Genomic DNA, 16,754 nt, shown 5'->3' on the forward strand with positions numbered 1-16,754 from the left:
ACCTGTGCATACCACTCAAAAAAATCAAACATTACAATAACAACAAACCGTGGTTTAACAAGGACATTAAACAGTTAAGAAAGGAGAAAAATGCAGCTCATCTATCAGGAAACAAAGAACAATATATGGCTGCCAAATACAAACTGAGATCTGCAATAAGAAGAGCCAAATCCAATTATGCTACTAAACTAGAAGAACAAATCACCACTAATGATACACGTTTTATCTGGAAAAAACTTCAAAACATGACAAATTACAAAAAGAAACCCACCCCCACATCTGACGGCGATAATCAGCTTTCTGATACACTAAACTTCTTTTATGGGAGGTTTGAGCAGGCAACGGCTACACCACCATCTCTTCGCCGACATTTTCAATACCTCCCTCTGTCAAAACTCAGTACCCAAGTGCTTCAAAGAATCCATTATCATCCCGGTTCCCAAGACCAAGACCATCTCCTGCCTCAATGATTACAGACCTATTGCCTTGACATCAGCAGTCATGAAATCATTCGAGCGCATCATACTCAATCACTTAAAAACCGTTACCACCCCCCTCATGGACCCATTCCAATTTGCATACAGAGCCAACAGGTCAGTTGAGGACACCGTCAGCTTAGCAATTCATCACATACTGAACCACCTTGAGTCCGCAAACACATATGTCCGCATCCTGTTTATGGATTTCAGTTCTGCATTCAATACAATAAACCCGGCCAAACTGTTCAGTATATTACTGGACATGAATATCGACCCATGCATCTGTCACTGGATTCACAGTTTTCTCTGGAACAGGCAACAGAAGGTAAAGATTAACAATAACACATCCTCCCCTCGGTTCCTCAGCACAGGCGCACCCCAAAGCACCATGTTCTCTCACCCTGGCTATTCTCTCTCTACACAAACCAGCTCACATCACACCACAGTTCTGTCAGCCTATACAAATATGCGGACGATACAACCATCATAGGACTCATCACCAACAACCAAGAAACCGAATACCGTGCACAGATCAACCAAGCAGTGACCTGGTGTACAGACCATGATCTCCTACTCAACACATCAAAAACAAAAGAACTCATCGTCGACCTAAGACGTCAGCCATCCCCCAAAACTCCTGTGCTCATTGAAGGTGAACTCATCTCCATCACTGATACATTCAAATTCCTTGGGACCCACATCAGCAACAACCTCAAATGGAAAATCAACACAGATCATATCTACAAAAAAGCCCAGCAAAGACTTTTCCATCTCCGACAGCTCAAGAAGTTCAGAGTAAGGTCCCATCTCCTGCTCCGCTTCTACACAGCCATCGTTGAAAGCATCCTCACCACATCCATCACAGTCTGGTTTGGCAGTCTTGACACACTTTCCCGGAAGAAATTACAGCGCATTATCAACAGAGCATCCAAAGTCATTGGTTCACCCCTACCATCTCTTGAATCACTCTACCACAAACGGACACTACAACTGAGCTGACATCTCATCATCCCTCATCACGCTGTTTACTGTTCTCCCGGTGTGCTCTGAGTCTATATCGTTACACTGGTACATAAAAGAATGTTTTAAGGATGTTGTCTTATACAGGTCATGTTAACATTGGCTGAGAGTGGCAATATTACATTGACTACTTAAGTTGGGAGCAGTTTGACTCGACTGGCAAATGCCCCCAGCCCCTATAAAAAACAGAAATTAATAAATGATCTAGTCTTCAGAATCAAAAAGGGTGACAGTCTTAAAGAAACTTGGAGCAAGCCTCAATATTAAATTGCTACAGGTAACCTAAACACTAGAACAAAAAGAGGCCATTTTTAGACTCTGCATCTTATGTCAAATGATTTGGGGTGTGTGTGGTCCTACGTTTAAGACAGCTGTTTCACAGCAACTGCGTAACACTGAATTTTCAAGACCTTCAAGTGAAAGCAGCATTGCCTGAATCACAGAAGATGGAGGGCAGGTTGTTCAGCTGATGCAACTTTAATCTTCAGAGAATTCACAAGCATCCAGTGTCAAGATTGACAAATGACTGCTTCCTAAAAAAAAAAAGAAAAGAAAAAGTTTATATTCTCCAGCAGAGGATTGCATGTGGAGCAATATCTGTAGACAAACGGAAGACACACTCTTAACTGTAACAGATTTATGTTTGTTTTTGCCAGATTGGTTCTTACTGTATATGAATGTTTAAGTGAAACCATTTCTTGTTGGTTTGTTTACATATATTGTGTAATATTTGACTTTACTGTTTAATTATTATTTTGCAAGAAGTACCCTTTCATCTCCACAATGCTCCACAACGCTATCTCATCACGCACAGAAGGCAGTGCAATACTGCTAATCTGCGTCTCATTCTCTCATCCTCACACACACCTCTCTCTCTTTCTGTGGGTCTATGGAATTGTCAGTCAGCAGTCAATAAAGCTGACTTCATTCCAGCCTTTGCATCTCAATCTACTCTTAATATCCTGGGCTTGACAGAGACCTGGATTTGTCCAGAAGACTCAGCAACCCCTGCTGCTCTCTCTAACAACTTCTCTTTCTCTCACACCCCTCACCAGTCTGGGAGGGGTGGGGGTACAGGTCTTCTCATTTCTAACAATTGGAAATACTCAACTCTCTCTTCTCTATGCAATAACAACTCATTTGAATATCATGCTATTACACTTACAACTCTCATTAAGATCCATATTGTAGTCATATATCGCCCCCCAGGTCAACTGGGAAGCTTTGTTGGGAAGCTTTGTAGAGAAGCTGGATGTGCTGCTGTCCTCTTTCCGAGGATGGCACCACACTTGTAGTCTTTGGTGATTTCAACATTCATCTAGAGAAGCCGTATGCAACAGACTTCATCTCTCTCCTAGCCTCATTCGATCTCAAACGGCTCATCACCACAGGTACTCACAAATCCTGCAACCAACTGGACTTGGTTTACACACGCAACTGCATCACAGACAACATTTTGGTGAAACCTCTCCACGTTTCAGATCATTTCCTCATTTCTTTCAATCTACAACTCACTACCAGTTACTTTCAGACGAAACCTGCGCTCACTTTCTCCCTCCCATCTTTCCTCTGCTGTGTCATCTTCTCTTCCCTCACCCTCACAATTCTCATCTCTGGATGTGAATACCGCAATGGATACCTTATGCTCCATTTTAACTTCTTCTTCACTGTAAAAAAAAATTAACCTCCCTAACTCAAAATTTTCTAGTGACTGATAACATCTAAATTTTTCAATTGGCCCAAATGAAATTCTCAAGTGAAATTCAGGTTTGCGCTGCACAACATCAGGAAGATCAGGCCTTTCCTAACTGAGCATGCACTTATCGTATAGGCCCTGGTCATTTCTAGGCAAGAACTACAACTGACTTCCAGCCACAGCCTTAGATGAAATCAACTGAAGATAAAAGAAGACATTAAATCTCTCAAGATCTCAGCAGAGGAGGAATAAACAACTCCACAAACAGCATTACCAGCTTCACTTATTACTAACCAGACTGACTTTATTTCTGTCAGACGTCTACAAAAGTTTTTATTGAGAATTAACAAGGGTTTAACTCTAATGTGTTTCATTTGAAGTCACCATAACAGTGATTAGTGTTTCCATTATTTGGGCTCTTAACTCTTATTATATATTTTGTCTTTTTTGGTCGCTGTGACTGTGTGTTTGTCAAACACATTTGCAGCAGCAAAGAAAGCTAAAGTGAAACGAGATCAGGTGATGATGGTTACCCATTGATGGTTTTATAATCATCATGAAATAGACTGATTCACTGATGTCTTTGAATCTAACAATTGTGTTGTACCATTATATTCACATCACAAACCTGTTTTACTGCAGCATGAGATCCAGAAATGTTATAACAATCAGTTAACCCTTTCACACGTAAGTTTGAAATAATTCTGGCTGACCCCCCAGCGTGAGTTTTTCAAGGCAACCGTTATTTAGAACGTGTCACTTTATGGTTTCCATGGTGACGCGTCATTGCTTGTCACGTGACATACCGCAGCAACAACAGAGCTGAATGAATGATGATCTGCTTTTATGTAAATTTTCCTTTTTAATTCAAAATATTCACAAATTTGTTAGCTATGGCATGAAATATCTGATATTCCGATTGTCAAATATATGCAAGTGGAAGTGTTTTGTTGTTTAAACACCTTTATAACGATCGCGTTAGTTGAGCTGTATGCGCGATGGGCTTCGCCATGTTAGTTTGTGCCGCAGACGCAGTTCAGAGAATCGGATCTGTTGGATTTACAACACGTGAATTCATCCACTTCTCCCGGTAAGTGGCTGGTGAACTGGGAGACGAATAGAGTAAACTTTACTTACACAATGTGTATCTGATATGAATAAAACGTAATTCTAATGGAAAGGATTATTATTGCCTCTTCCATAGACATCAGTGTGTATTTTACAAACTCTAAATGTATTGTTTTTTTTAGTACTTATGTGAATTTATATGTCTGAAACCTAAAATAAACATTATGTGGTTGAAAACACTGAAAAGTTGTGATATATGACAGCTCTGAGCGCGTCTCAGGCTCAGCGCCAGCCAACGTGCGAGAGCACATTTGAATTTTGCAGTTGATCACGTGATGCACTGACCGTTCTAATCACACCGGTGTGATCGTACGCTCCAGGGACCAGCCTAGACTGATCACACCAGTGTGATCGTACGTGCGAAAGGGTTAAAAGATTTTAAAGGAACACTTCGACTTTTTGGGACTTTAGCTTATTCACCGTATCCCCCAGAGTTAGATAAGTCCATACATCCCTTTTTCATCTCCATGCGTGCTGTAAGTCTGTTTGACGCACCCACCGCTAGCCTAGCTTAGCACAAAGACTGGATGTAAATGGCTACAGCTAGCATACTAATCCCAATAAGTGACTAAATAACGGCAACATTTTCCTATTTACATGTTGTGATTTGTATAGTCACAGTGTGTACAAATAACAAGGTCATATGAGACACAGCCATTTTTTAAACGTTTAAATACTGGGAACTATTTTCTCAAAAGGTGAAGCACTAATACTTGGGCGGAGTGATTAGCGCAGCACCCGAGAAGCGCCGTTCTGTCAACAAAACCAACGTGACTAACTAGTAGCGAACGTGATTCGTGATCATGGCTGACTTTGAGGAATTGTCAGAGGATTTTTATTTGGTATCAAACCAAGATCCAGAACCATATTGTTTTGAGCCAGAATACACAGACGAGGAGTTACAAACTTTGGAAGCTGATAGACAAGATGCCGAACAGACTGAGGTCGAGGGGAGAATCAGAACGGGAGTAGCCTGCTATTTCACAAACAAGGTCACTGTTTCTCAAAAATTAAAACTGCCCATCCCCCCCTCCAATTCATTAGCAAGTTGAAGGCTACAGTCCTGAAAGTTACCTTTAGCGACGCTTATTTGTTACTGGGGCGATAGAGCGCGTTTGTGACAACACAATACTAACATTACAGGGGATACATGGAGACCGGGAACAACTGTAATGGAGGATAAACTGATAATCGCTGTTGCTGGGTTTCCTATCATTTATGATATGACATTATTTTCATATAGGGACCAGTTACAAAAGAGAGAGAGCTCCGGCCGCGCGCGCGCGCGACTTACCTTCACCGTTTTCAAACAACACGTCTTGCTCTCTCTCCCTCGCGCATATAATCAAAATATTTTTTTTCCCGACCAAATCGGTTATAAAAATGCTGTCATTATAAAAGGTTTCTAGTGTCAATATATTCCTTGTTTTTCTATTTACATTTCATGGTGTGACACAGACTTCAGAGCGGCCAAAGCGTCAACAAGCTTCCCCGTACTTTTTGACAAGCGTCCTTGACAGGGCGGCCAGAGCTTCTTTGCAGCTCAAGTCGGCGGCGATGTGAACGTACAGTAATAGTAGTGAGCACCCTGTTCATGTAATAGTGTCACTAAGGTTACATTACATCTAGCTAATGGCACTGTAACAGTAGGCTAGTCATCTAAAAACATAACGGAACACTTACCGCAGCCGCAGGTGATCCACTTTGTCCTGTCTTTACTATCGATGGGATGGCCGTATCCTTCAGCACACGTTTCATGGCAAATTCCATTTTTTCAAAATAGTCGTCCTCAGTGAAATGTTCTGAGCAAACGCGATAGTCCTTCCTTGATGATGTCTACAGGTGTGTTTGGATCTATTTCCAGAGCCATTGATTCATCAGGTCAGCGTTTTTGGTTGTAATTCTATGAAACTTCATGGTATTACCTGGTCTCCCATGTTTATTGTTGCAGCTCTTTACAATACAGTGAATACTCATGATTGTAAACTTTGCATTTACTATCTAGTAATTGCTGACTCTATTACTCCAACTCTGAGCGAACTCTCTGCTCCTCACCACGGCGCTTCTCGGGTGCTGCGCTCATCACTCTGCCCAAGTAGCAGTGCTTCGCCTTGAGAAAATAGTTCCCAGTATTTAAACGTTTAAAAAATGACTGTGTCTCATATGACCTTGTTATTTGTACACACTGTGACTATACAAATCACAACATGTAAATATGAAAATGTTGGCGTTATTTTGTCACTTATTGGGATTAGTATGCTAGCTGTAGCCATTTACATCCAGTCTTTGTGCTAAGCTAGGCTAGCGGTGGGTGCGTCAAACAGACTTACAGCACGCACGGAGATGAAAAAGGTATGTATGGACTTATCTAACTCTGGGGGATACGGTGAATAAGCTAAAGTCCCAAAAAGTCGAAGTGTTCCTTTAACAAACATGAGCATGAAAAGTTAATCTACGATGACACACACAGACATCAACAATCAAACATACACTTTGGCAATTAAAAGTGCTTTACACAGTAAGGAATTAAAATAATCACAAAATAAAAGCAAGGAAAATTAAAGTGCCCCTATTATAGATTCTTGAAAATTATCTTTCATGTAGTGTGTAACAGCTATAAGGCCTCGTTTACAAGTGAAATGTAACCCAATTCCGATTTTTTGCTCATATGTGACACAGATTGGATGTGTTCTATGAACGTGTAAACAGGAAAAAAACGCATGCATTCGGATATTTCGAGATCGGTTTCAGGCCTCATTTATATGTGGAAATAAATCAGATATAAATCAGATATGTGCCAATGCGACTGTCATGGGCCTCGTTTACACTGCAGGTCTTGATGCCCATTTCTGATTTGTTGCCTATATCCGATTTTTTTGACCGTCCGTTTACACGTTCTTTCAATTGTGACCCATATCCGATTTATGTGTTTACACTTGCCATAGTATCTGAAACATTGTGTATGCTTAAAGAGTTAAATTATCTTGCACAGATGGACGAACGCAAAATATGACTGATGCTAGTTCTGCGATATATGCAAAGATTGCCAAACATCACCATGATTATGAGGCGAAGGAAGACGAAAATTTCATTTCAGCCTGTGCATTTGCTTCAGTTATTGTGTGTGAGAGAGATCAGGACTGGTGGGAGCATATTGTGGCGAGCTTTAACAAGAAGCAGTGGGTCCGAAATTTTAGGATGAGCAAGCCAACCTTTGATATGTTGTGTCAACGTTTGTCCACATTCTTCTCCTACGACGACACAACGTTTCGTCAGACCATCTGTCCCTTTGCAGAATTCAATTCAATTCAATTCAAATTTATTTGTATAGCGCTTTTCACAATACATATTGTTTCAAAGCAGCTTTACAGAAAGTGCATTTCAGAAATGTACATAGAGAAATACAGTTAGTTAATCATGTATTGATTTAGGGCATAAACATATCGCCAGCGTCGAGTTGTCTCTTCACAGGCGTCGAGTCATCTCTGCACGGGTGTTGGGGCATCTGTAGTTTCCATGGGAGGCTGGATACAAACTGGAGCTGACGATCTGTATTTACCTCGGGACTAGCGTCCCGAGAAAACAGAAAAGCATATGGAAAATAATTAGCGTAGCTGCTGTTCGTAATATTAATGCATTCAATCTGATTCAACTGTAGTATAAAAGGTAAGTATTATGTGAATGCTTGGCTAAAGAGATGCGTCTTTAGTCTAGTTTTAAACTGGGACAGCGAGTCTGAGCCTCGAACAATATCAGGAAGGCCATTCCAGAGTTTAGGAGCTAAATGTGAAAACGCCCTCCCTCCTTTAGTGGACTTAGATATCCTAGGAATGACCAGAAGCCTCGAATTTAGTGATCTTAAAGAGCGCAATGGATTGTAGGGCGATAGAAGTTCCGTTAAATACACGGGAGCTCAACCATTTAGGGCTTTATAGGTCATTAGTAATACTTTGTAATTGATACGGAACTTTATAGGTAACCAGTGTAGAGACGATAGAATTGGTGTTATATGATCATATTTTCTTGATCTAGTAGAACTCTAGCTGCTGCATTTTGGACTAACTGTAGCTTGTTTATTGAGGATGCAGGTGTGATGGATAGTAACCGAGGAGACAATAGCAAGTAAAACTGGTTCTTTATTGAACAAATAACAGAAACCAGACTCAGAATGTGTAGGAAGAAAACAGGAACAGACACAGTCAATTGCAAGCAGGTCTCACGATCCTCAGAAGAGAGCTCAGGGTGCGTTGGCAACGCAGGCTTGCGTGGGCAACTCGGTGAAGCACGGTCAGATGAGTGAGGGGAAATCCCAGTAAAGACGAGAAGTGAAGACAAACTGCAATGACGAACAATCCAAATGGAACTCAGGCTGGAGACACGAGGAGACGAGGATGAACAGGAACTGAACGGGGTACATCCACAAACAACGATCTGACAAACACAAGACGCATGAGGTGAGTATAAGTAGTAACTGGAGATGAGGATCACCTGTCGCTGATTCTCCCGGAGAATAATCAGCGACCACGCCCACACACTCATACACATACATACACACAGCACGCAAGGAAGAGTCAATGAATTCATCAACCGTGACAGCAGGACAACCAGCTAATAAGGCATTTCAGTAATCTAGTCTTGAGTTCATGAATGCATGAACTAACTTTTCTGCATCAGAAACAGATAGCATGTTACGTAGCTTAGCAATGTTTCTAAGGTGGAAAAAGGCTGTTCTTGTAACATATGAAATATGATTTTCAAAAGACAAGTTGCGGTCTAATATAACACCCAGGTCTTTTACTGTAGAGGATAAAGTAACAGGACACCCTTCTAAATTAAAGTTGTATTGTAAGAGGTTTTGTGGGCAGTTTTTTGGACTAATAAGTAATACCTCCGTTTTATCTGAATTTAATAGCAGAAAATTACACGTCATCCAGTATTTTATATCTTTAACACACTCTGTCAATTTAGATAATTTATTATTTTCATCTGGTCGTGATGAAATATATAACTGAGTGTCATCAGCATAACAGTGGAAATTAATTCCATGTTTTCTTATAATATTACCAAGTGGCAGCATATATATTGAGAATAGCAGAGGGCCTAACACAGATCCTTGCAGCACTCCATAGTTTACTGACGTTATCTTAGATTTTTCCCCATTTAAACAGACAAAATGGTAACGGTCTGATAAGTACGATCTGAACCAGTTTAATGCCTGTCCCTGAACACCAGTGTAGTTTTGTAGTCGATCTAAGAGTATTTTGTGATCTATAGTGTCGAACGCAGCACTAAGATCGAGTAAAACTAGTATTGAGATACAGCCTTGGTCAGAAGCTAGAAGTAAATCATTTGTAATTTTAACGAGCGCAGTTTCTGTGCTATGATGCGGACATAAATGGAAGATTTGAAATGGGTCTGTAATTTGCTAGGTTATTATGATCTAATTGTGGTTTCTTAATAAGAGGTTTTATAACTGCCAACTTGAATATTCTTGGAACATGACCTAAAGATAAAGATGAGTTAATAATATTGAGGAGAGGCTCTTACACTACAGGTAACACTTCTTTCAGTAGTTTAGTGGGTATTGGATCTAATAAACATCTAAGAAGCGTTTCTCTCGTCATTAAAACGCGGCGGAGACGTTGCCTAATGTCTCAGAAAATCAGAATATATTATGAGAAAATTAAACAGTTTTTTTTTACCTTTGATGCACGTAAACCTGTAGTAGGGAAATGTTGTAGTAAATAGCATAATAGGGGCACTTTAAAACAGTTATAAAAACAATAAAAAAATGTACAGTTAATGTACAATGTACAATTAATGTACAGTACAGTTATAAAATGAATTAAAAGAGTACAAAGATGATACATAGATAAACTTCTCATCTGGCAATACACCGGTGTATCATATTTTTCACAACTCCCAGTTTTACTCTGAGATTTTCCCATGGTGATTACACTGTGTCTGTGGTGTTCTTGCGGCACGCCTAAGAAATCGACGTATCCAATAAACCCGTATCCAAATTTTCCCTAAAATCGTACATGAGAAGCTCTAGGACTGACTCACGGGGTAACCTCGGGTTCACTGCCCCATCAGTCCGCACCCCAAAGATTTGTCCAGAAGCTCTAGGAATGGAATCAATCCAGTCCGCACCCCACAGAACCTCGAGTTTAATTACACGTCAAACTCACTACTTCACCACAGACAGAGGTCATCAGCATGATTTAATCTCTCAATTTCCCCAATTAAGTAATTTATGTTTGTCACTTACCCAATTCGCAGTGCCATTTGAGTTCAGTTTAGAATCAAAAGGAGGATGCAAAAAGAGAACTGAATTCATAACAAATCAAAGCAGGGATCATGACAATACACAAAAAAAGCACGAAGCATGAAAAAGCATCCCAGTTGGTCTTGACTGGCCTCCATACTGGTAAACCACTGATGGCTGATCTGAAAACAAAAACATACAAAAAAACAGAGAAAATGTGTGAGAAATGGTCATGAGTTTATTTAATCTAAATTTGTTCATGGACAGACGAGGTAACAACTTGTGCAACAGCAGTTATTACCAGTCAAGTTAGTTTAAATAGTATAGCTTTATTGCACATCCCTTGTTAGGGAATTGCCTGAATGTACAATTACGTTAAAGGTACACTGAGTAACTTTATGGCCCTTCAAACTTAAATCTGAAATAGAAAGCTTTTGTAACATTACAAATGTTTTTACTGTCACTTTAGATAAATTTAAAGGTATAGTGGAGGATTTTCCCGAATTTTAGAAAAGAATTGCCCTCTCCACTTTTTGAAAAAATGCACATGCGCAACACTCTACCTGCTCCCGAGAGGGAACGCCTATTAAACGTGTGCACGAGAGATACTATGGTGAACACATTGGAATTATCAAAAATGAACATACAAGGTTTTAGAACATTTCAGTGTGATACCTTTTACCATTTGGTCATAAGGCTACTTTAGACAAATTGAGATGTTTACCGTGTCTGTGCGGTGCGTGACTTGTGCCAGGGCTAGCATCGCTAATCATAGCTTACATTAACTTTTACTAGCAGTGATTTTAAATGGATTTCTCCAAATAGCATGCCAAACTTTACCTGTCGAGTAGAAACTTCGCGACTGAGGCATCAGTGGGAAGTCCAACCTGTGCTTTTAGCGCACGCCAGCGTGTGAAATATTCTCCCAAAAACACTCTGGTCTTGTTTCTTTCTTCAGAGGCCTTTCTCTTTTTGACATACAATTCACAGACACTTTTTCTCTTGCGACCCTCAGACATTTAGAAAAAACCCGGTGAGAACGGCGAGCTTCAATGAATGGCTGAAACCATAGCTCACCACACATATACACCTGAAAGTGCGCATGCGCAGAAAGTGAAAACTACCTAGGGACGAGCACGTACGACGGCCTTACGTAAACATATCACCAGAATGATTGACAACTAGGAGGACCAATAGTCTTGATGATCCACCCGGAAAAAGAAAATCCTCCACTATACCTTTAATGCATCCTTGCTGAATTAAAGTATTAATTTCATTCAACAACCAAAAAAAAAAAAAAAAAATACTGACTGAACAGTAGTGCTTTCTATTTCAGATAAATGCTGTTGTTTTGACCTTTCTATTCAAAGAAATCCTGAAAAAAAGTGTACAACTGAAAATAATCAGAATTGTTTATTGATTCTCACAAGTGCTCCTAAAAAGAAATGTAAGTTTAGAGCCCTGCAAGTTATGCATTACAATATGTTAATCACATAATGCATCTGATAGTTAGTCAAAACATACTTACAAAGCCAAAGATGCTCAGTGCTGAGGCTCTTAAAAGAGCCTTTGGGCTGTAGTTAGCTCCTGTTGACAGGGAAAAGAGAGAAATTGAAGAAACATTATTTTTCATCAATGATTATTGGCTAATGACTAGCCTATATGTTATGAACATGATAATTCACAGATCTAGGATGACTGCTAGATTGATCAGTTACACAATCAGATGACAGTTTTATGAGGTTTCAGACGCAGCCATGATGTCAAACGCACCTAAGGAAAGCACATGACAAGATCACATGAGGGAACAAGTAATCAATCACATGACATGACAAAGAAACATGACTATTTCTGATTACAAAATAAAAGACATCCAAGTACCAAATGGACATCCAAGTATCAAAACCTAACGTGACACTTAAAGTCACGTAATGGAAGTGGAGCAAGTTTGGACGGAGTAACGGAGCTCCTGCGGGAGCGAATCGATTAGCTGTCGTAGAAAGACTTGGTTTTGACTTGCTGTTAACTGTCCGATGAGCCAGATGAGTGGAGAATGGGCTCCTGTTGGAGGAAGAGATGATGCTGGTGTGGTGTTGGAAACGACTTGCTTTCAAACTGTGATCCGAAAAGTGAGTTGGACAGAGATTTGAGCTCCTGCGGGAGCGGAAAATAGCACTGCTGTGGCAGTAAAGCGAGTTAGGATGGGGAACATGGTTCCTTCAGGAGTGGTGTCCTGTAGGGTTGGGTGTATGAGAAGTTGACAATACGAATTTAGCTGATGAGGGTTCATTGGGCTTCTTTGATATGGAAGCGATTTGAGCGGATGTAACTCTTGAAGGCCTCGGATGACCAGCGGTCAAGTGCTTGGATCTGCTGCTGAGAGAGGCCTTTTTGGGCAGCTGTGGTTGCTGCGCCTATGCGAAATGAATGGCTGGAAAAGTGGTCTGCTGGGATGCCTGAATGGAGCAAAACGGATTTAAGGTGTTTTTGAAACCAGAAACGTGTGACGGGGCGGTTGGAGTCGTCTACGAAAAGTGTGTCGGAAAGGGATTTAGTCTGCGAGTTTCTGAAAAGCATGTAGGCTGAGAGAGTATGGTTGGATTGGTGATGAGAGATTGAAAATGTATATGAAATGGCCTTTCCTGGTTTGATCTGTCTTACTTTGCTTTATGAAATAAGAGATGGTTTCGTTGTCTAACACTGATAGATCTGTGATTGTGGGGTGGGCTTTTGGGTTGAAGCTGGAAGTAATGGTGAGTTCTGAGCATCTGAGGAAACCGAAAAAAGCCAATATGAACATTGCATCCAGTGTGCGGGCAGTGATGGTGGAGTGGTAGCCTCGGCAGATGGTGGAGATGCATTTAGTAAGTATGTCTAACGTTATTGGTTGTCTGGCATCTGGGCGGGTAGGTTGGGTTTTTTGGATGCCTTTGGTGAACATCGATGTCTGAGAATTTGCTATCTCTGAGGAAGGCGGACCAAAAATTAGTTTGTGGAAGAATTGGATTCCGCTTAGATAACCCTTGATGGAGCAGGCTTTGAGGTTCTTGATGCTGTTGAGATAGGATATGAATGAAGTGATAGTGAGCAGAGAAAAATTGGGAAAAAAATTGTATGTGAACTGGAAAGACTTAAAACACTTCCATGCAGTTAAGTAGGATTGGAGGGTGCTGGGTGAAACGGCTTGAAGAATGGAATTAAGAGAGGCGTCGAGAAGTGGTTTCAATGGGTGGTTTATGGGAATATCAGTAGTGAGTATAGTGAGGTACTGGGGTTGGGAATGGGTCCGTGTCTGGTGCCAGCAGCCTGAATTTCTGGAAAGAAAAATGAGAGAGAGTCAACTATTTGATTTTTGGACCCGGGAACATGTTTTGCAGTTATGATCAACTGATCACAGGCTGCAATCCAAATGAGGCGTCTTAGGAGAGGCATTAGTGTGGGGGAATTTGAGCGGCCTTTGTTGATGCAATGCACGGTTGCTTCGTTGTCGCAGTGCACTATGATGCTGTTAGTGGACCATTCTTTGCCCCACAGGAAAGCTGCTACCACTAAAGGATACAACTCGAACAGCGCTGAGGATGTTAGTGACTGTGGTGAGTCTAACAGCTGGGCGGGCCATGTAGACGCGAACCAACGGCCTTGGTAGAATCCCCCGAAACCGATGGAGGGAACTGTGTCGGTGAACAGTTGGATATCCACGGGGAGAGAAATCAGATTATTATAGAAAAAGGACAGGCCAAAATGGTTTTGAGCTGATTTTGTGAATGAATTTAAGTGTTTTTTTTTGTGACATGTAGCCAAGCATGGTGTCTCAGAATCTGAATTTGTACTCTGCATTTCACCCATCCAAGTGCACACACACAGCATTGAGAATTTAACACACACAGCTGGAGCAGTGCTGCAGAGCCCGGGAGCAATTGGGGCTTACTATAGTTGTGGGTAATGAGAGTTGTGGTTAATGAGAGTGGAAAAGAGCCCCCCACCTACATTTCATGCCCGTACTGAGACTTGAACCCTCAATCTTTGGGTTACAAGTCTGACTCTCTAACCATCAGGCCACAACTGGCCTAGTTTGATTCTGACAAAAAATAATATGTTTTTGACAAAAATATCTTATTTGAATTCCATCTCTTTGCATTAATAGTGCAGCAGGCACTAATAGTGCAGCAGGCACTAATAGTGCAGCAGGCATTTGTTAATGGCCTCCCATGTGGTTGATAATTAATAAGGCTTATTGAATTGTAGACAGAAACTCCTCGGTGGCAAGGCACCGGGGGTGGATGACATCCACCCTGAGTACCTCAAGTCTCTGGATGTTGTGGGGCTGTCTTGGCTGACACGCCTCTGCAGCATCGCGTGGCGGTCGGGGACAGTGCCTCTGGGATGGCAGACCGGGGTGGTGGTCCCTCTTTTTAAGAAGGGGGACCAGAGGGTGTGTTCCAACTATAGGGGGATCACACTTCTCAGCCTCCCTGGGAAAGTCTATGCCAGGGTACTGGAGAGGAGAATACGGCCAATAGTAGAACCTCGGATTCAGGAGGAACAGTGTGGTTTTCGTCCAGGCCGTGGAACACTGGACCAGCTCTATACCATCTACAGGGTGCTGGAGGATTCATGGGAGTTTGCCCAACCAGTCCACATGTGCTTTGTGGATTTGGAGAAGGCATTTGACTGTGTCCCTCACGGCGGCCTGTGGAGGGTGCTCCGGGAGTATGGGGTCCGGGGTCCTCTACTAAGGACCTACTAAGTCAGACTTGTTCCCGGTGCATGTTGGACTCCGGCAGGGCTGCCCTTTGTCGCCGGTTCTGTTCATAATTTTTATGGACAGAATTTCTAGGCGCAGCCAGGGGCCGGAGGGTGTCAGGTTTGGTGACGATTTCGTCTCTGCTCTTTGCAGATGATGTTGTCGTGTTGGCCTCATCAAACCAGGACATTCAGCATGCACTGGGATGGTTTGCAGCCGAGTGTGAAGTGGCTGGGATGAGAATCAGCACCTCCAAATCCGAGGCCATGGTCCTCAGTCGGAAAAGGGTGGCTTGCTCACTTCAGGTTGGTGGAGAGTTCCTGCCTCAAGTGGAGGAGTTTAAGTATCTTGGGGTTTTGTTCACGAGTGAGGGAAGGATGGAACGGGAGATTGACAGACGGATCGGTGCAGCTTCTGCAGTAATGCGGTCGATGTACCGGTCTGTCGTGGTGAAGAAAGAGCTGAGCCGCAAGGCAAAGCTCTCGATTTACCGGTCAATCTACGTTCCTACTCTCACCTATGGTCATGAGCTTTGGGTCATGACCGAAAGGACAAGATCCCGGATACAGGCGGCCGAAATGAGCTTTCTCTGCAGGGTGGCTGGGCGATCCCTTAGAGATAGGGTGAGAAGTTCGGTCACTCGGGAGGAGCTCAGAGTAGAGCCGCTGCTCCTCCACATCGAGAGGGGTCAGCTGAAATGGCTCGGGCATCTTTTCCAGATGCCTCCTGGACGCCTTCCCGGGAATGTGTTCCGGGCGCGTCCCACTGGGAGGAGACCCCGGGGAAGACCTAGGACACGCTGGAGAGACTATGTCTCCCGGCTGGCCTGGGAACGCCTCGGTGTCCCCCCGGAAGAGCTGGAGGAAGTGTCCAGGGAGAGGGAAGTCTGAAGATGGATGGATGGATGGAATTGTAGACATGACAAATGGGAAATTTACCTTAAACTTAGACACTCATACTAAATGTATGCAACATGTGGAAGGATAAACAAACATATAGAGAAAACAAGTGTTAAGGCGAGACACGGCAGGCAAAAACGTTGTTTTTTTACTGGTCAATTTTGAGATTTTTGGATATTTGTCTTCAGTAACATGTCTTCTTTCAGACTTGTGGTGAAAAAAAGTCCGAAATACACATTTAGGTCTTTATTTTACTACACTTTGTCTGTTTGCTTCTAGATTTCTCATAAATTCAACAAAAGTTGGCGTTCTTAATCAACATGCTGCTCCGCGATCGCTGTCTGCTCCCTGTCATCACATGCACCGCTGGAAAGCTCTCTCTCTCCTGTACAATGCTGTCTGATCCAAATATGGTCATTTCCTTTTTATCAGCAACCAATCGTGAAAGTAAAAGGGCTGAATGCGCAATCTCATTGGCTGATGATAAATCTTTAAAGCCCGTTTTCTCAAAATGACTTTT

This window comes from Rutilus rutilus (genome assembly GCF_951802725.1).
Source record: "Rutilus rutilus genome assembly, chromosome: 3".
Taxonomy (NCBI): domain Eukaryota; kingdom Metazoa; phylum Chordata; class Actinopteri; order Cypriniformes; family Leuciscidae; genus Rutilus; species Rutilus rutilus.